General features: G+C 47.8%; 1 pseudogene; it reads left to right on the forward strand.

Annotated features, from left to right (window-relative positions):
* Positions 1–5,408: 5,408 nt before the first annotated feature.
* On the forward strand, positions 5,409–20,656 carry LOC138833089 (alpha-1-antiproteinase-like; annotated as a pseudogene).
* The last annotated feature ends 262 nt before the right edge of the window (positions 20,657–20,918 follow it).

Consider the following 20,918-nt stretch of genomic DNA (forward strand, 5'->3'; position numbering starts at 1 on the left):
AAGTAAAAATTGTCTTAAATGTTTGTTTCAAAATGAAGAAAGGGAAAATTTAACCACAGAAGATTTGAGTAAGTAGCAGATGGTATGAGTATGCTTTAAATTTTATAAGATAGTAAAGTTTATTAGTAAAGTTAGCAATGTTACTACATAATTAAGTTGGCTGTGGCTTAAATAAGGTCAAGAGTAATACACTGATACAAAACCAGTATCTCATTCTTTATGACCATCTATGAAAGTAATGGTTTGTGTACTATTAAGCTTGTCATGTTTTGGGTTAGTTTTCTTTTTGGCTGATCATGGGGCTTGAACTTTGGGCCTGACTGCTGTCCCTGAGCTACTTTTGCTCAAGGAAATGTTCTGCCACTTGAGCCACAGTGCCACTTCCAGCTTTTTTGAGTAGTTTATTGGAGACAAGAGTCTCATGGAGTTTTCTGCCTGGTCTGGCTCTGAACCATGATCCATAGATCTCAGCCTCCTAAGTAGCTAATATTATAGGCATAAGGCATGGGGGCCTGGCATTTGCCAGATTTTTTAATGACATAAAACTAGTAACTAAACCAAAGTTCACTTAAGAATTTGTTTATGTCAAGGTCCTTCAAATGAATACTTTTTAATCCCAATGCTATTTTTTTTGCTGTCTAATATATCTGTTTCCCAGTCATGTAAGCCTCATTGGATACAGAGCTCCTGTAGCAATTACAATCAGGCTATTAGAGGAACAGATAGCTTTTACAAGTTTGTCACATATAGCTTCAATTCTTAATAAGTTCCAGGTAAGCTTTGCTTAAAACTATTTCTATTGACCCCCTTCTTACTTGAATTGGAAATAGAAAGGGATTATTGGCACTGACTCTTAGCCAACCTGTTAGTCACCTCTCTCCAATGTGGGATTCAGCCAACTGGGACGTGTCAACCTAGCAGCAAGCAAAAATGCTACCTAGGATATTATTTCAGCAAGAACAAGACAGCCACCAGAACAAAGCTTGTGTAAGCAATGAAGGATATTGGCAACAAGGGATCATCCAGGGATAGTTGGAAAAAACTACTCAGATGAGAGGTGAGGGTGTCAGATCCTAAATGGAGTCACTTTGTGCTTGTCCTTTCAAAAGTAAAGCCAGGAGGTCATTCAAAAATAGCTCATAAGCATGCCTATCTAATGCCCATACCTGTCTACTTTGTAATGGGGCCATAACTTACACCCTTACCTATTAGTCAGTTGTTATAGTGGGTAGTAAAATGCTAGGGTTGTCAAATGGGAGATAGTTCAAAGTTAACAAAAAGCCCATCCCCCAGTATCTGCTAAAGGCACTAATAGGCAGTACATTTTGGTCTGGTACCAGCCACATGAATCCATCTGGTCGAGGAAAGAAGGTAAGGCTGGAGTGTTAGTAGTCAGGACCCTCTTCTGGATACCTGGGCAGTTGGGCCTGATAGACCTCACACACTCATGTAATGAGGTCTTAGTAAACGTCTGTACAGATTCCAATATGCTTTCTTGGTATTACATATCCACGCAGACAAAAAAGGAGGTTTGTTGGCTAATGAGAACTTCCCAATAAAACATGGATCTGAGTTTGTGTCCCTGTTAAAATGCTGGCTGGAAACCTTCACTGGTAACAGTTAGTATCATGAGGGTCAAAGATCAAGTCCCCCAGTCAGACAGGAAAAATGCTTCTGCAAACTGGAGATCTAAACAGGCTGCACTAACAAACCTGCTGTAGAAAAATGGCTTTTATGTTCCTTCAGATCAACTTTTACCTAGATAGAAGGAACCCTGTGCAGTTCTTCTCAGTACTCCTACAACTGTAACTCATTTTTGTGATGGGTGCCAACTTTAACAAAGCCTGCAAATCTGCCAGCATTAAAACATAGGTAATCTAAGTCTGTTTTCCCACTGGTATGATTACGTTCCTCTGCCTCCATTCCATATGCTGGCCTAAAGGATATTTCCAAAGAGTTCTCTTTGTTAAATCCAGAGGTAAAAATGATAAGACAAGCTGTCCTACAAAATAGGACCCCTTTAAACATCCTTCCAAGCTGCACAGTTGTAAAAAGTTAAATGTTATATAGCACTTTGATCTTAGCTTTAATGAGCTCTTTACCTATGTTTTTCTGGAACCACTGGATGAAAATTTGCTATTTTTCTTTTTGGTACTAATATAATGAGAGTTATGTTGTTCCTTATATTGTTTCTGTGGTTTGTTACACTTCCTAACTTTTCATACGGTTTCAATTCATATGGTTTCAATGCTCCTAATAACAGCTGATCTTGACAATCTGACAACTGAATTTCTCATGACACCCCTTGGTTAGAGAGGACAAGACTTTAGGTCTCTGGCTAGACAGAGGGACCGAAGTCATTTTGGGGGGAAAAAATGAGGCAGGGTAGATACTTTAGAAAAGATAGTCATGGGAACAAAGTGATGACAAGTACAGATTCCCTGGAGTGTGGAGACCTCACTTATGAGAGATGGTTACAGACCCAAGCCTTCTATGTCTTCCCAGGAAATCCTAGTGTTATTGGAGGAAATCTGGTTACTAAAAGTCAGTGCCCTGGTACATTATCCAGGGCATCAGAAGGGGGATTCTGCAGTAGTAAAAGGAAATCACACAACTGCTGCTACTGCCTGAGAAGCTGCTTTAAACAAGTGGGGCCCCTAAATATTTTATGGACTGCTACTGACCCCATCCAAGCAAGTGTACTCAGAGGAAGAACAACATCTAGCCAAGAAGTTGGATGGAGAACAAAATGATGAAGGGTGGTGGATCTTGCCAGACAGTAGGATTTTCTTACCCAAAGTTCTGGACAGAACTTTGAGCAACCAGGTGCAACAAGCAACTCACTGGGGAACAACTAAGACTGTGAGCCTTCTAAAGGTACACTACTTTGTTCCTAAATTAGAACAGATAACTGAACTAATAGACTCCAGGTACTCTGCTGTGCTCAGGTCAACACAAAACAGAGGGAAAAGTCACCCCACCCAGAAGTAAGGACCTGAGGACACACTCCAGGGGAACATTGAGAGCTAGATTTCACTGAAGGTATCACCCCCACACACATACCCCTTAGGTTACAAATATCTCCTAGTTTTCACCAACACTTTTTCAGGATGGGTAGAAGCATTTCCCATGAAACAGGAAACAGCTATGGTTGTGATTAAAAACTTGGTGTACTATCGATAGGATGGGGTTTACTCCATTCAAAATAATGTTTAGAAGAACCCTTCCCTTACTCTCCAGGCTTCACTCTAAAATATCGGCTAAACTTAATAATTGATCCTTACTTAACTTTCTGCAGAACTTACAGACATGGGTAAATGCATAAACTGGTCTGAGAGACACTGCCCCGGCCACTGCCCAGCTCAGATTCAGCCCATCCCTTCCAACCTGGGGATTCCATTTGGGTTAAGAAATTTGTTAAAGAGGGCCTCACTCCCACCTGGAAGGGACCCTACACCATCATCATGACCATTCCCACCATGGAAAAAGTAGACAGGATTCCTGCCCAGGCAAAAACTGTAAAGGGTGAACTCTGTGCAGCTTTGGGAGAAACTTGTGGTTTTTACGCTGATGCAACAGGTCTACTACAGATGAGCCTCTCAAAACATAGAAACAAGAAAGCAAAGGTTGGAAAAATTCCCAGAACTTGTTCCAAAAATTGTTTAATTGGTCCCCATGGCTAACAACTCTGATAGCTACAGTCATGGGACCCTTAATTCTGCTTCTCTTGGGTAAAATCATAGATCAATGTCTTCTCAATTATTTTGTAAACTTTGTTCAAAATTGTGCTACTTGGTTAAGCTCATGGTCCTACGGGCCCCAAAGCAATGATTTGATTCCTTGTGCATAAGATCAATGATTTGAAGAATCAATTATTTGATTCCCTGTGCATAAAACTAGTAGCAAATGAAATATGGTATTGGGTCTAAATAATGCCATCTGGTCCTCACCACCCTCTTGGTGTCTTAATAATAATGAGGACTTTCACCCAGTTCCCAAAACTCTAGAGGTGAGCTATATAGATCCTTCTTTGAATTGCCGATGTGTCATATTTAGCCCCAAGACAGTTTTGTCCCAGAGAATGTTTGCCCTATGTTGCCCATGATTGTTCCCTGAGATAGTTTGGTTTGTTTATATATATGACACTTTGTTAGTCCCCACTCCAATCAAGTGGTTTTTGCCTTTATCAGCTTTGTGCTACCTATGTTCAGGGCTGCAAGTTTTGGGGGTACATGAGTCCACTTTGCATTTCCAGCTTTGTAATAATGATTCCCAATTCAACCTCTCAAAATGTGGCTTCTCTATCGTGTGATCAAATTCTCATATAACACTCTCACTGAGCTCAACAGGTGGTATTTACTGGAAGCCATCATGGAGCATGCACAAGAACAGGCTCAGACATAAATGAACCCATTATCTCTTCTCACAGCTGTCTGATAAGGTGCTGGTTGACCCCAGGGTGTCTACACCAAGTCCCATCCAGACAGTCTAGAATCAGCTAGATTCCCTGGAATAAGACAGTTGGAGGTAGGGAAGCTAGGTCTCAGGTGGGAGCGGCACTTTGCACACATCATCAGCTTCAGGAAGTGTCTCAGGCTCATTTCTAACATGAAGGCCCCTAGTCCCCTACACACTGGTGCCCCCATCTCCCTCCCATGTTCTCCAAAGTCCCATGGCAAAAGTTTGAAAGGACAGTGCTACCTACCGTCCAGTCCAGGATCCCCTCAGTGAGTCCTTCTCCATCCACCTCCTGCTGAGCTGTTCAGGTCGGTGTTGAGAGCTGCTGGCCAGGCTCAGCATCCCCACTCCACACAGGGGAATAGAAGCACCCAGATACTGCACTTGTGGGCAGAACCAGAAACCAAGCATATGAGGCCTGGCTGGCCTGCTATTCCAGACAGAGCCTGGAAAAAGAGCCTTGCCCTGCACTCCCAGCACACAGTAGGTCCTCAGGGTGAGCACTGAGTAGGGCTGATCTGGTGGGCCTGTTCCTCCTTGTCTTTTCCTCCCAGGCCTGAGCTGTTGTGGGGTCTTCAGTGTGGATCTGATCTCTCCCTGCAGAGGCTGAGGAGCCCCACCCCCCCAGGGCTGGGTCTGTCCCCTCCTCTTTCCCAGCATGGACCCAGCCTCAGGTTCCTTCTTTGGGTCTCAGTCCCTTTGGAGCTCAGCCAGGGCCACAGAGCCAGGCCTTGGCCATGGAAGCTATGGACAATGACTAGGGTGCCATGACTCCCTGAGGTTCAGGGCCGGGCACTGCTCAGGTAAAGACAGCAGTGTGGGAGGGCAGGTGGCTCAGCAGGCAGTCAGTGGACTTAGTCCCTTAGTCTGTTTGCTTCTTAGTTTTGTGAGATGACCTGAGTTAATATTCACTAGCAGCCTCCCCAGACCCCTCTCCATCCCCTGCTTAAATACAGCCAAGGACAGGGCTGTGTTCCTCAGCCTCTGTCTCCGACACCCCTGGCACAGTGAGCCGTAAGTATGCCCGCCCTCGGGGAGAGCTCAATGGGCCCCCGGGTCCCAGCAGGCAGCAGGCCTGGGCCCCAGGGAGGCAGACAGGATAGGGCTGGCTACAGCCAGGCTAGGTCTCATGGTAACACAGGCCCTGTGGTCCTGCCCTCTTCCCAGGCTTCCCAGTTCCTGGGCAGTCTCCTGGTAAGGCATAGGCATGGCAGGAGATGCCCTGTTCCCAGGCCAGGGAAGCCAAGACTGGGCCACAGCAGTGCCTGGGGTCTAAAGGTGCCTCTTGCTACTGACACCACTTCTGGGATGCAGGGAGGTGGGAGGGCGGGGGTTGCTCTGTGTACAGATAGGGTAAGGCCAGAGGGGACGCCAGGGACACAGGCTCATCCCTATCTCATGAGGAAGACCCTCATGGGGCCTCTGCCTGCTGGCCTCCATGGCTCCCAGGTGCCTGGCCTGTCATGTTTGCCACAGCGGCCCTGTCACTCTTCCTGCAACCAGGTCACCCCCAAGCCTTGCTGTCCACGTCTTCTGACTCCACCTTAGTGTATAGAGAAGGTGGAGTGCTAGGTTCTAGAATTAAATTTCTAGGATGAAGTCCTAGCTCTAAGGCACTTGGCTCTGTCGTGAGTTACTGAACCTGCTTGGGCCTCAGTGTTTCCTCCTAGAAGACTGTACGATGAGAGCTTGGATGTCCCAGGGTGAGCGCTGAGGGAGGACTGGATGGAGGCGCACAGGGCGCTCGGGGCGGTGGCAGCGCTGGTGCTCCACATGAGCTTCGCCTGGGGTCAGGAGGCAGACAGGAAATGTTCTTGTGTGGGGAATGTTTCGGGCTCAGGGGTGGTCCACTGCTCAGCAGGAGCTGGTTTATGCCAGGGCGGGCCCACACCAGCGCTTGTTCAGTGCTGGGATCTACCCCACAAGCCTCCTGGCTGCCCAGGACAGCTGTAGGTAGTTCATCCTCTGCTGCTGGATGGAAATGGTGTGGGATGAGGAAGAGGCACTCCCCTCCCACAAACAACCCCCATGGCACAGAAACCCACTGCAGTGTCTTCTCTGAAATGGTCGTCTCTGGCAGCACACAGGGGCTTCACAGCTGCCTTCTCTGCAAGTGGCCTCCCTGGCTTCAGGCCTTGGAGAGTCAGGGGCTCCTGCAGAAGACCGAGGAAAGAGCAGGGCTCAGCACTTTGAGGTTTGAAGGAACTGCCTGGGATGCAAATGATCCTGGCTGTAGCCTGATTTCAGCACGAAGGCCCAATCCTGCCACTCAGCTGTTAATGGGAATATGATCACAAGATAATAGAGAAGTCACATTTTAAGAGGTTGAATCCAGAGTCTTTACTAGAAAGCTGGTGATGGCAGGCAGACTCATGTCCCCCTAAAACTTGCAGCATCCAGTATACTTAATTCTGTTAGGATACCGAACCCCGAGTGTACTAGAGTAAAGAATGAGCAGAAAACAATCTCCACAGACCACATCAACTCTAATAGAGAGTCGAAGAGGGATGCCATCGTGCCCTGAGGAGAGTCAGGAGACACAAGGTATGGCGCAATGGCAGCAGGGGCCAAGAGGCCTAAATAGGGTTATGGTCAGAGGGCAGTGGCACAGGGCTCTGGAGAGATCAGAGTCTCAAGTTCATGGTCCAGGTCTGGCAGGTGCGGGAACCTGTTATCCAAGTCCAGACCCAATGTACTTCTAGGAATTCGGGCACCTGTCACCTGGGGGTGGGGGTGGGAACTGAATTTCACCTCTAGAGTTTTTAGAAAGCCCCCATCATCCACCAAGATGGCAAGATGGCACCACTTAGACCCAGTATGTATATCTGATTCTCCACTAGTTTTATGATAGGGAACCAAATCATTGATTCTTCAGCAAGGGGGCTGTTTGGGGGCCCTTAGGACCATGAGCTTAACCAAGTAATGCAATTTTGAACAAAGTTTACAAAACAATTGAGAAGACATGGACCTATGGTTATGTCCAAGAGAAGTAGAATTACAGACCCATGTCTGGAGATGTCAGTGTTGTTAGCCATGGGGACCCATTAAACTATTTTTGAAATCATTTCTGGGAATTTGCCCACCTTTGTTTGCTTGTTTTCATGTTTCACCATAGAGAGACTCTTCTGTATTAGACCTATTGCATCAGCATAAAAACCACAAATTTCTCCCAAAGCTGCACAGACTCCACCCTTTTGAGTTTTTGCCTGGGCTGATCCCAGCTGCAACCTGAGGAGTGTGCAGCTGTCAGACTTGGCACAGTATGACCAATACTGGTCAGGAGGCTTTGAACTTCAACATAACCAGCGATCCTTTCCCAGGTCAGACTGGCTAAGGTTTACAAACCTATGCATCATAGAATGTGTCACACAAAGTAGGCTCCAGGGAAGTAGTTGATAGAAAAGGTGAAGAGTCAGTACAATGCATAAGTCTTAGTTTCAGCAGATCTGATGTGGTGTGTACCTTCCTTCCTGTATCAGCAGGTTGTAGCGGCTTGTAATATAGCCAGGCAAGAATCCCGTCTACTTTCACCATGGTGGGAATGGTCATGATGATGGTGTAGGGTCCCTTCCAGATTGGAGTGAGGCCCTCTTTAACAAACTTCTTAACCCAGATGGACTCTCCAGGTTGGAGATGGGTTTGATCTGAGCTGGGCTGTGGCAGTGGCAGTGTCTCCCAGACCTGTTTGTACACCTCTTGCTGAGTTGTCTGTAAGTTCTGTAGAAACTTAAATAAGAAAGCATTATTAAGTTATCCTACAGTAGGGGCCTGACTTCAGTGAAATCTATTGCCCAATGTCCCCTGGATTGCTTCCTCTGAGCATGCTGACTTGGGTGGCAGATTGGGGTCAGGAACAGTCAATAAAATATTCAGGGCCTCACTTGATTTAAGGCTGCTTCTTGGGCAGTTGCAGAAGCAAAAATCATGTGATTCTCTTTAACTACTACAGAATCCCCTTTTTGGTGCCCTGAATAATGTAGCAAGGTGATGATAACACTAGAATTTCCAGCAGACATCGAAGCTTGAGTCTGTAACCAAATACATCCATTGTTATGTATTTGCTTAAGGAGTTCATATGCCATATAACCTCCTCCAGGCCAGCAGATGGAATGAAGACAGAGGCCAGGTGATCAAACCAGTAGGAAAACAAACCCATTCCACCTAGGTTGTCTGGCAGATTTGCAGGCTTTGTTAAAGTTGGCACCCATCACAAAAATGAGTTACAGTTGTAGGAGTACTGAGAAGAACTGCACAGGGTTCCTTCTATCTAGGTAAAAGTTGATCTGAAAGAACGTAAAAGCCATTTTTCTACAGCAGGTTTGTTAGTGCAGCCTGTTTAGATCTCCAGTTTGCAGAAGCATTTTTCCTGTCTGACTGGGGGACTTGATCTTTGACCCTCATGATACATAACTGTTACCAGTGAAGGTTTCCAGCCAGCATTTTAACAGGGACACAAACTCAGATCCATGTTTTATTGGGAAGTTCTCATTAGCCAACAAACCTCCTTTTTTGTCTGCGTGGATATGTAATACCAAGAAAGCATATTGGAATCTGTACAGACGTTTACTAAGACCTTATTACATGAGTGTGTGAGGTCTATCAGGCCCAACTGCCCAGGTATTCAGAAGAGGGTCCTGACTACTAACACTCCAGCCTTACCTTCTTTCCTCGACCAGATGTATTCATGTGGCTGGTACCAGACCAAAAATGTACTGCCTATTAGTGCCTTTAGCAGATACTGGGGGATGGGCTTTTTGTTAACTTTGAACTATCTCCCATTTGACAACCCTAGCATTTTACTACCCACTATAACAACTGACTAATAGGTAAGGGTGTAAGTTATGGCCCCATATGGGCATTAGATAAGCATGCTTATGTACTTTTTTCTGATGACCTCCTTCCTGGCTTTCAGTTTTGAAAGGACAAGCACAAAGTGACTCCATTCAGGATCTGACACCCTCACCTCTTATCTGAGCAGTTTTTTTTTCCAACTGCCTCTGCATGATCCCTCATTGCCAGGATCCCTAGCTGTCAGGACAAGCTTGACCGGTGGCTGACTTCTTGCTAGGATAATGTCCCAGTTAGCATTTTTGCTTGTTGCGAGGTTGACATGTCCCAGTTGAATCCTACATTGGATGAGGGTAACTGACAGGTCAAATGAGAATATGTACCAATAGCCCCTTTTGTTTCCAATTGGAACAAAAAGGAGACCAATAGAAATAATTTTAAAGTAGGGCCTACCTGGAACTTAAGAATCAAAGTTGAATCTGACCAACTTGTAAGCATCTCCATCCTTCTATAGGCCTGACTGTAATTGCTACAAAAGATCAAATCTGTAAAGGCAAAGCTAAATAGTAGTCATGATGAGAGTTTTGAAACAGCCACTAAGTAAACAATCAAGTTAATTTTTCACTGAATATAGCACTTTAGAATATTAAGATTGAAATAGTTGTTATTAAGGTGATCCTTTGTTGTCTTAATTTTTTCCTTTCTCCACTTTGAAGCAAATATTTAAGATACTTCTTCCCAAATTCTTTTTACCCAAAGGAATTTTTTTTCTCAATTCCCTTTCCAAAGCCTTTCTTTTTTTTATTTAAAAAAAATTTTTGGTTGGTTGTGGGGCTTGAGTTCTAGGCCTGGGCATGTCCCTCAGCTCTTCAGCTCAAGGCTAGAACTGTACCATTTGAGCTACAATACCACTTCCAATTTTATGGTGGTTTATTGGAGGTAAGAGTCTCATGGACTTTCCTGCCCAGGCTGGCTTTGAACCCTGATCCTCAGATCTCAGTCTCCTCAGTAGCTAGGATTACAGACATGAGCCACCTGCACCGGGCCTTTCCAAAGCTTTTCTTTCATTCCTAACTTCTTTTTTTTATACACCTTTGCTGTAAGTTACTTTTTTTTTTTGTCAGTACTCTGGGCCTGGGTGCTGTCCTTCAGCTCTGTAGCTCAAAGCTAGCACCCTACCACTTGAACCACAGTGCCACTTTGCCTTTTTTCTGCTTATGTGGTGCTGAGGAATCGAACCCAGGGCTTCATGCAGGTGAGGCAAACATTCTATCACTGAGCCAACTTCCTAGCCCTGCTTTAATTTACATTTTTAATAACTGTTTTAAAACCTTTTAACTAAAGTTCCTTTTAATGCAATGTAACAATCCTTTAAAACATTTGTTAACACCTATATCTGATGACCTTCTTTACAGTTTGAGTTTAAGTCTCCCCATTTTCTCCCTAACTTGGCTGCTGGTCACAAGCAACACAGATACTAGTTTAAAATGAAGTAAAAAAAAAAAAAACAAATGCTTTTAGAAAATATCAATACTAAAAACAAAATCACCATACAAAACTGAAAAGACTACTTTTTCTTACCTCATGCTGATAGTTTTTTGTATTAAAATACCAGATTATCTTGAACATATTTACCCATACACAAACACACACACACACACACACACACTTGTGCATAAAGGTCTTAAAGAGCACTTAGGTTTTAAAAATGAATATTGGCTGTACGTTTTCTGGAATTCTAGTGATAAGATATTTTTGCTGTTAGCACTATAGAACCATATGGTCAGTGTTAGATAAACAAAAACTTAAAAACAAATACTTTGCCAACAAACAAACAGAATCTCTTACTCTTACTGATAACCAAGACCTGGATGTTTAGATAACTGTGCTAGCATGTCACATTAGCATACAAATTGGCCTTGAATACTTCATAGATGGGTGGAGGAGTAAGCTTGATGGAAGAGTTGGGGTTGCATGAAACTGAACCTTCATTCTATTTTTCACCCATTTTTAGACTAAAGCATTTTACATATCAATTTACACTAGCATTTCCAAATCCCTGGGGGGATACATTGGGAGGCAGTGTGCTTACTATGGGAAGAACCATTTTTCTAGAGACAGAGCCAAGTACAGTTGGTGCAGGCACTATAAGAGCAGAGTGAGACAAAGAAAAGCTAGTGCCACCATAGAAAGAGAGACTGCACAGAACACAGATGGACAAACAGACAAAATGACACCAGATGTCTTCCAGAGACCAGATGGATGTCCTTCTCTGGAGCACCTGACAAGAAACAATCCCCAAAAACCAAATTCAGGAAGACCAGACAAGTTATCTCACCATGAGTTAACTCAGCACAACTAAACCAAAACCCTCTACTGAGGTCTCAAGCCTTGAGGGCCTGTTGGGAGGGTAGTTATCACATCTCATCCCCTTCCACAACAGTGCAGGAAGATGGATCTCCAGAAACAGAAACAGAGAAAAGCAGAAACACAGACTTACCTCCAGAGGTCTCAGGCATGTCACCTGCTGTTGGAGTGGAGGAAGGGCTGCAGGGCCCTGGAATATCTCTGGTGGCACTTCTACAAAATTTCCCATTCTCTGGCAGCCCTACCACTGAGGCTGTCCACTGGTGGCTAAAGGAACCCAAGTGTCTGCCTTTGGTGCTAGGACCTCTCTGGTGCCTCCACATGTTATAGAGGAATTTGAACATGAGATACAGAGAAGTCACATTTTGGAAGTCTTTATTAGAAAGCTGGTGACTACAAGCCAACTTATGTCCCCCCAAAAACTTACAGCCTCAGATGCACTTAATACTGTTAGGATACTGAGCCCTGAGCGTACCAGAGAAAAGAAAGAGCAGAAAACAGTCTCAATAGACCAAATGAATTTTAATGGAGAGTTGAAGAGGGACACTCTGGTGACCTGAGGAGAGTCAGTAGACAAGGCATGGCACAATGGTGGCAGGGATCAAAGGGCCTAAATAGGGTCTTGGGTAGGGGCAGACAGGTAGCTAAGGACTCCAGAAGTCTCTCTAGTTCATGGTTCAGGTCTCATGGGTCTGGAACCTATTGTGCAAGTCCCTCCCCATCTGCTTCTAAGAATTCAGGTGCCTGTCATCTGGGGGTGAGGGTGGGGAGGTGAATTTCACCTCTAATAGTTTTTGGGAAGTCCCCATCACTGACCAAGATGCTAAGATAGCCCCACTTAGACCCAGTATCCATATTTCAGTCTGTGGTCAAGGGCAAGAAAGTCAAGGCTTTGTCCAACTTTGTCCCTGGCCCTCTGGGTGGTCTTAGCCAGATCCCATCCCTCTCTGGGCCTCAGACCCTTCACTGAAAATAGAGGACAGCAGATAGGATGGGACCAGACCCTGGGAAGGTGGGCACGGGTGTAGTCACCCCAGCTGGAGCAGCCAAAAGGCCACAGGGCTCTGGAATAAATCAGCTGGCGCTTCTCCCATGGAGTTTCCCATTCTCTGGCAGCCCCACCGCTCAGGCTGTCCATCAGTAGCTTCTCCACCTCCCCCCCAGGCCAGCCATGCCTCCTTTCAGCCCAGCAGCCCCAGCAGGGGGCGCCACATCTCATAGCCTCAAAACATTCCACTCCAGCAAGCTGAGATACCCAACTTTGTCCACAAGGCCCTGGTCATTTAGGCCTCTCTGGGCCCAAGCCATACCACTGAGAACAGGGATGACTAGCTCAGAGCCTGGTGGACCGTAGTGGCCCGGTCCAGGTTAGAAGCCAGGATCACTCAAGGGGTCTTGTGCTCATTCTGTATCAAGACCAGCTCTCTGTGGTTAGCGAGCCCTGTGGAGGGAGGAACTTTCCACAGAGCCACACCAAAGTACAGATGGGCAGTAACAGAAATTAAAGAGAGGTGGAAAAATACAGAACTAAATTTAGCACCATCTCAGCTGGCTAGTTTAAGAGAAATATAAAAATGTATTACACAATATGTGGTCAACTCTTTTGGGATTATTAGAGACTTGAAAGCCAGCAAAAGAAGGAGGAAGAGGAGGAGGAGGAGGAGGAGGAGGAGGACGACGACGACGAGGACGAGGACAAGGAGAAGGAGGAGGACGAGGAGGAGAAGGAATGAGGAGGTGGAGGGGAAGGAGGGAGAGTAGGAAAGTGCTGGGAAGGAAACAGCTCTGTGCTTTGCTTCGTAGTCTTCCTGTAAAGAAACTTTTACCATATCCAGGTACAGACAAAACTGAACTCTCACTTTTTAATCAACATTTTCCCTGTAGATTATCACCATCCTAATACTAGGGACCCATAGAAGTATTTAATATTAAGACCAAGATGGGGATTTTAGTTGTGTGAAAATAGTAAACGGTGGGCTACAAGCAATTCTCTGTCCCTCTTACCTCTGTTTCCCCATTGGTAAAGAGAGCAGATTATAGCCAGGTAGTGGCAACTCATGCCTGCAAACTGAAGACCTGAGGATCCCACTCCAAGGCTATTCCATTCCAGAAAATTCGACAATTTTATCTAGACTTAACCACCAAAAAATTCTGGAGATGGAGCTGTGGATCAAGTGGTAAGTGCATCAGTGCACAGCAAAAAGAAAGAAAGGAAGAAAGGATGAAAGGAAAAAAGAAAGAAAGAAAGAAAGAAAGAAAGAAAGAAAGAAAGAAAGAAAGAAAGAAAGAAAGAAAGGAAGGAAGGAAGGAAGGAAGGAAGGAAGGAAGGAAGGAAGGAAGGAAGGAAGGAAGGAAGGAAGGGAGGGAAGAAGGGAGGGAAGAAGGGAGGGAAGAAGGAAGGAAGGAAGGAAGAAGAAAATGCTAAGGGACAGTGCCCAGACCCTGTGTTCAAGTACCAGTACTGGTACCAAAAAATAAAAGTGTATGAGCCGGGCACTGATGGCTCATGCGTATAATCCTAGCTACTCAGGAAGTTAACTGAGGATCTCAGTTCAAAGCCAGCCTGGGCAGGAAACTCCTTGAGATTCTTATCTCCAATTAACCACCAGAAAACTGGAAGTGGTGTTGTGGCTCAAGTGGTAGAGCACTAGCCTGGAGCTAAAGAGCTTAGGGACAGCACCCAGGCCCAGGGTTCAAGCCCCACACCAACCAAGAAAAAAAGGGTATGTGTGTGTGTATAGGTGTGTATATGTTTGTCGGGAGGAGGGATAGAGACAGAGAAAGAGAGAGAGCGCAAGTCATATATATGTGGGTGCAGTCTGTTATTCAGGATGTGTTTGTATCTGAAGCAGAAGGAGTTTGTGGGACAAAGCTGACTGTGCTCCTGGTTGTGACCTTGACTGTGACCTTCCCAAGGCAGAGTTTGCTCTCAAAGGCTCAGCCACAGGCCATGCCACTCCTGAATGCCTCATCCCAGTTATGAGACACACTTCCTTCACCTGACTGCCCCTGCTGGTGGGTGTTCACCCATACCAGCCCCTGACACCAACCATAGCAGCCCTCTTGTGAAGATCTGGCTGAGTGCTCCCAGCTGGCCCCCTGGACACAGAGGCAGAAGGAAGACCAGGGAGTTTCCAGGACTGGTCCTGGATCAGCTTCCTCCTGTTTAAGCACAGGACAGTGCCAGGTTCCCCACAAGGCTGTGTCAAGCATGGAGAACTCCAGTGTGATAGGGAAACAGAGTGGGGCAGGTAGCACTACTGCACATTGTCTATAGCTTGCCTCATCTTTGTTCAGTGGTGATAATGAGACCCAGGCAGGCTCCATCCAATGTCTGATGCACCGAGTTGCTCTTGGATGGTGTCAAGGAGCTGATGGGGTGATTGTGGCCCTGCCTTGGGGCTGAGTTCTTTTCTCTGTCCTGCAGGACAATGCCGTCCTCTTTCTCCTGGGGCTTCCTGCTGCTGGCCAGCCTGTGCTGCTTGTTCCCCGGCTGCCTGACTGAAGATGTTCAGGAGACTGCTGCTTCCCAGCAGGACCAGGAACACCCAGCCTTTCACAGGATTGCTTTGAAGTTGGACATGTTTGCCTTCTGCCTGTACTGGAATCTATTCAAGCAACCCAACGTAACAGATTTCTTCTTCTCTCCTGTGAACATCGCCGCGGCCTTGGCCATGCTCTCCCTGGGCACCAAGGATGCCACCCACTCTGAGATCCTGAGGGGCCTGGGCTTCAACATCACAGAGATGCCAGAGGCAGACGTCCATGCGGACTTCCTTCCAGAGCCTCCTCCACACCCTCAACAGGCCCAGCAACTAGCTCAAGCTGACCACGGGCAGCAGCCTATTCATCAACAAGAGCCTGAAGCTCCTGGAGCCGTTTTCAACAAATGTCAAGAACCTGTACCAGTCAAAGGCCTTCACCGTTGACTTCACTGATCCTGAAGAAGCCAAGAAGCAGATCAACCAATACATGGAGAAGGGCACACAGGGGAAAATTGTGGATCTGGTGAAAGACTTGGACAAGGACACTGTGCTTGCCCTGGCGAATTACATTCTCTTTAAAGGTAAGGCTGCACAGCCAGCCCAGCTGGTTCCCATGGAAACACACCAGTCAGTGCCCCCAAAGGGTTAACTGAAAGACTAATTCACAGAGGAGAGGAGGCCCAGTGAGCAGGTGCCAAAATATGACTGGTAATCCAAACTCTCTTTGTAATGCTCCTCTTAATAATCATATATGCAAATGCAGGTGTCCCCTGATCAGCCAGGAGGGCAGCCTCCCATGTGACATAGAAATTCCATGTCTCCTCTTGTAGTAACTCAGTCCCTGGGGTGGTCAGGATGGCTAAGCCCAGGTCTCCTGTGCTTGACGCAGCTGAGCTCCAAGTCTCAACACAGACACCAGGGTCTCCTGGATCTCCTGCCCTCCCTTAATCTAAGCCCAGCCACCTGTGTTCCCATCCAATCCAGGCAAATGGGAGAAATTCAATGCGACGGAAGTCAGAGTCAAGGCGAATCCCCAGGTTAAACTGAAGACACAGTTCCTGGAGGGCTTAATGCAACTGCATTATTGCGACACGCTGTCCACCTGGGTGATGCTGACGGACTCCCTGGGTGATACTGCCACCGTCATCATCATGATGACAGAAAACAGCGTGCAACGACTCATGGCCATGCTCCTTGTGGACAGAATTGACAAGTGTCTGAGGAGCACCATCGGAAGGTGACACCTCAGTCAGGGACCAGCCCCCAGCCCACAAGAGCACAGACCTCTTAGCCATGTCAGGGATGGTTGAACTCTCAGGACAGGACAAGGGAGGTATTGCCAGCCCTTGGCCCTAGCTAAGGGTGTGACCTTGTGCTGAAAGACAAAGCCAGTGCTCAGTTCAGAAGCAGCAGGGACCTGGGAAGAGACAGTGCCAAGAGTGGGGAGCCCGGGGCTGGGAAGGTGGCTCAGTGGTAGAGCGCTTGCCTTGCATGCACAAGGCTTTGGGTTCGATTTCTCAGCACCACATAAGCAGAAAAAGCCAGAGTAGCACTGTGGCTCAAATGGTAGAGCACTTGCCTTGAGCTGAAGAGCTGAGGGATAGTGCCCAGGCCCAGAGTTCAGGCCACATGACTGAAAAAAAAAAACAAGAATGGGAAGCCTGTGCTCTGTTCAGAGACATCCTCCCCAGAGGACAGACCTTCCCCAGACCCACTGTCCAGTGCAGGGGCAGCACAGCAGAACAGGCCACAACACCAAGGTCTGTGATGGGTTGAACTCTGGCACAGTGGACAGTGGACTAAGGCAGAGAGTCCGGGATGGCCATGGGAACGTCTGGCTGCAAAGGCCCAGAAGATGGAAGGCCAGCATGAGACAGTGCTGGACACTCAGGCAGGAGGCTCCACAGCTCTGACCCCAGACCAGTGGTTTATCCACTCCTAGGTGTCCATCACCCTAGAGCCTGGCCCTCCGGTCAGCACACACTGGGGCATCAGCAGGGCCTGCTGCATGGAAGAGTGGTGAACGCTGTGAGACACAGAAGCACAGCAGACACAAGGCAAGGCCGACCTTGAGCAGAAGGGTCACCACTGCCTCAGAACCCGTTGTAGGGTCTGAGGGCCAGTAACTAACAGAGGCCCAGCCTTCAGCATCAGGGATCATTTTCTCTCCTAGATGAGAGGTGGACAGCACTCCGCTGTTTGTGCACAGGTCCCCAGGAGATGAAGTTCAGGAACGTCCCTGGCAGAGGACACAGGGCAGGATGGCCCTGACTCTAGGACATGAGGATTCCACTGTCACTGGGCATAGAAGAAACAAGATTGTAACACACTAAGGAGCTTCTATCCTGCTGTGGGTGGAGCATGGGCACTGTGGGTAGAAAAGCTGGAAAAGAAGCCAGCCTCCCATGGCATTCCTGGCACATTGGGAGAGATGCTGAAATCCTCCTTTGTGATCTTGCCCTCATGGCAGAATTGAAGAAATGCGTTTGCCCAAACTGTCCATCTCTGGAACCTATGATCTGGAGCCAGTCCTGAGAGCGCTGGGCATCAGGACGGTCTTCAGCAACGGTGCTGACCTTTCCAAGGTCACCAAGGATGCCCCACTGAAGCCCTCCAAGGTGAGGTCACCCGATGAGGGCATTTTCCCAGGTGGCTTCTGGGTGTTAAGTGGATCTTGGGGTTCATAGCTGGGGCACGGGGCTGAGGAAGGGGCCACATCACCACTAAGGTCCAGGCTGAGCTCTGAGGGCTCGTGAGAGGGCGGGTGCAGGAGACAGTGGGGAAGGCGGCCTCCCATTTGGCTCATGTGCTGGGAAACTGCTCAGAGGTGTCTCTCAGACCCTCACGCTCTTCTTCACCCAGAACCCAGGAGTCCTTGGGGCTCATTTCTCCACTCAGTTTAGAATTACTGACCTCAGAGAATGTTCTAGAATTTTCCACAGGCACCATCTAGAAGGGCTGTTTCACTACCAAATCTAAATTAGAAACATCAGCTCCTCACAAAGCCTTTTTTTTTGTTCATGAAAGAGAAAATACCGAAAGACATGAGTGCAGCACGTCTGCACAAGGTGGGAACAGGGTCCTGTGAAGGTCACCTTCAGACCTGTCCAACGAGCTCCCAGCATTCAATGAGGGGGAGCCATGTGCAGGAGACATGGAGTGCAGGGCGTCTCCACTCTGAGCTCTGGGTGGGAGAGATGAAGGGAGCAGCCAGGTGAAGCTAGGGTTGGACAGACAGAGGCCTGTGTGGCCAGTGGTGAGGGTGGGTGGGCAGCAGGACTTTCCTGCTGAGACGCTCTAGGGAGGCCGTCCCTGGAGCTGTCTGCAGCGTGGGTCTGGGCTGGGTGGTGTGCAGAGCATGAGAGCACAGGTCAGAACCCATCTGCACATCTCTCCTGCAGGCTGTGCACAAGGCTGTGCTGACCGTGGACGAGAAAGGAATCGAGGCCACAGCGGCCACCTTCTCAGAAGCCATTCCCTTGTCTCTTCCCCCTGAGGTGAATAATTCCCTGCCATTCTTCATTACAATCTATGATAAAAAGACTAAGATTCCTCTCTTCCTGGGCAAATATTCATACGCCCCAGGGCCGTGACCTCTCTAAGCAGGACCCTTCCTTGATGGCATTAAACACAGGCCAAGCTGGTCCAGGCCTCATTCAGCATAACCTTTGCATCTATCACGATGTGGTCTCTGTGTCGTCCTTTGCACCTGAGAGCTTGTGTGGATTCCAGGTCCCCAGTCCTTCACTGTCCTTCACATTCACGAGTCCCTGGGCTGGGCAGGCAGGACTGGCACAGGACCATGTCAGAGACCTCAGTCCATGGCCCTGAATCCATCTGAGCCTTATAACTGCAGTTAATCTGGGAATTCTGGGGTCCTATGGCTCAGACACCAGCATTAGGCCCAGGATCCACCACGTCCCAAGTCCCTGTGGGAGTGCTCCCCACACCCACTCCCTCTCCACAGCCACTTCCATAGAGATGGCTGTGCCCACCCAATCCTACCCTCTCTGTTCCCGGAGCCTCCAGCCCAGCCTTGGTATCCATGCTCCTGTCCAGCCCTGGCATCAGCGGCTGTCTCTTCTGCCCCTGAAGGGAGAGGACCCCATCCCTTCTCCCCTTGTCAGCTCAGTCCTGGCCTGGACTCCACATCTGTTAAGCATAGCCCAGGAAGGTGGGCAGAGCCTTCACTCAGCTCTGTCCTTGTGATCCAACTGGTGACACTCAGCTACTGAGGCTCTCACCTCTTCTCCCCTATGGCCTCTATCGTGGCCACTGTCATACTACCAGCTAACTCAAGTCCCACTTGCCAGACAATTACCAATGGGGGCACATCGGCCATGGAAATGGCTGAGGACTGATAAGCCTCTAACAAGAAGAGAATCAGGGGATGGGAATAATTGAATTATTATTCAGTCTTTTACAGGAAGGAAGGCAGCAAAGGTTGGGTTATTGTTCTTATTTCAGGATAGAAATGTTCATTGCCATTTGACTGTTTGCTAGGGACTTCATTCTGTCTTCTATCTGGGAACAAACAACTGAGGGTGGAGTGGCCAACCAAGGCCATTGTGTGTGTGTGTGTGTGTGTGTGTGTGTGTGTGTGTGTGTGTCTGTGTCCTTGTCTGTGAATGTATAGGTGTGGTTGTAAGAGCATACTTGCCTGCTCTGTGTGTGTATAGGCGAAGGGGGTGAACAACAAGGAAAAAATAGGTCAGCTTTTTAAAGAACTTTAACTGCTATAGTTGTCTTTCCATAGAGCCTTTTAGAAATAAAAGGGAATGTCCAGGCTCCACCTTTCAAACTCTTTCAAAGCCTCAGAATACTTCATTCCCAGATAGTTGTATTCAAGTGCAGTTAAAAACAAACAAACAAAAAAACAAACAGCTCCTGCCCTGGAGGCCAGCCCAAGGCCTGATTTCACCAGGCTCCTTTAGACACACTGCTTATTTCACCAAGCTCATTTATAACCAGTCATTTTGAAGACAACAACACTGAGGCACAGTGAGATTAAATGCAGTTCATTGCAATGCAAAGACACACTGGGACATGGGCAGTGCTCCTGCAGGTGCTGCTGACTTTGCAGCCTGAGAGGACTCAGGAGCCCCAGCCTGGTCGGGCTCAACTGTCCTCCTGCCAAAGGGCACTCATTGTCATGAGGCAAACCCACTGGGGTAGGGAAGGAAGAGAAACGGAGAGGCAGAAGGGAGAATGAGGTAAGGGCTGGGGTTGCTCCCTAGGCAGGCAGGACTGTGAGCCCAGATGTGGTCCTACTCCATCTCCCCAGTGTACTGCAGATGTAGCCTTTGCCATGGAAACCCTGGCTTCATAGCAGCCCTCTCTGTCTCCTCTTCTCTGTGTCCCACAAGGTGGTGATTGACATGAATGAGAAAGGAATGGAGGCAGGGGCTGCCTCCGGCCTCCTCTCCCAGCCCTCGCCTCTGAATGTGACCTGGACACCACATGCCCACTTCAGCAGGCCTTTCTTGCTGCTCCTTTGGGAGGTGACCACCCAGAGTCTACTCTTTCTGGGGAAAGTGGTCAACCCGGCTGCAGGGTGACTGTGATGAGGGCCAGGGGTGTCTTTTCTACCCAACTGAACAGAAAAGCCAGCCCCCACCTGTGTGGCGGGACCCTTGCAGGCCAGAGCATAGTGTTCCAATTCTAATAAAGCTGGCATTGGGTCTGTGAGCACTGAGGATCTGCGCTGAGGAGGAGGGCGCTCCCCAGAGCCGCTTCTCGCCATTCGCCCCAGCACCACCTCACCCCTGGCACTAGCTGAGACGAGGAAACACTCATGTCCCAGTCCTCTTGCAGATATCT

Source organism: Dipodomys merriami, unplaced genomic scaffold, assembly GCF_024711535.1.
Source record: "Dipodomys merriami isolate MVZ:Mamm:240054 unplaced genomic scaffold, mDipMer1.0.p SCAF_200, whole genome shotgun sequence".
In the NCBI taxonomy this organism is placed as follows: Eukaryota; Metazoa; Chordata; class Mammalia; order Rodentia; family Heteromyidae; genus Dipodomys; species Dipodomys merriami.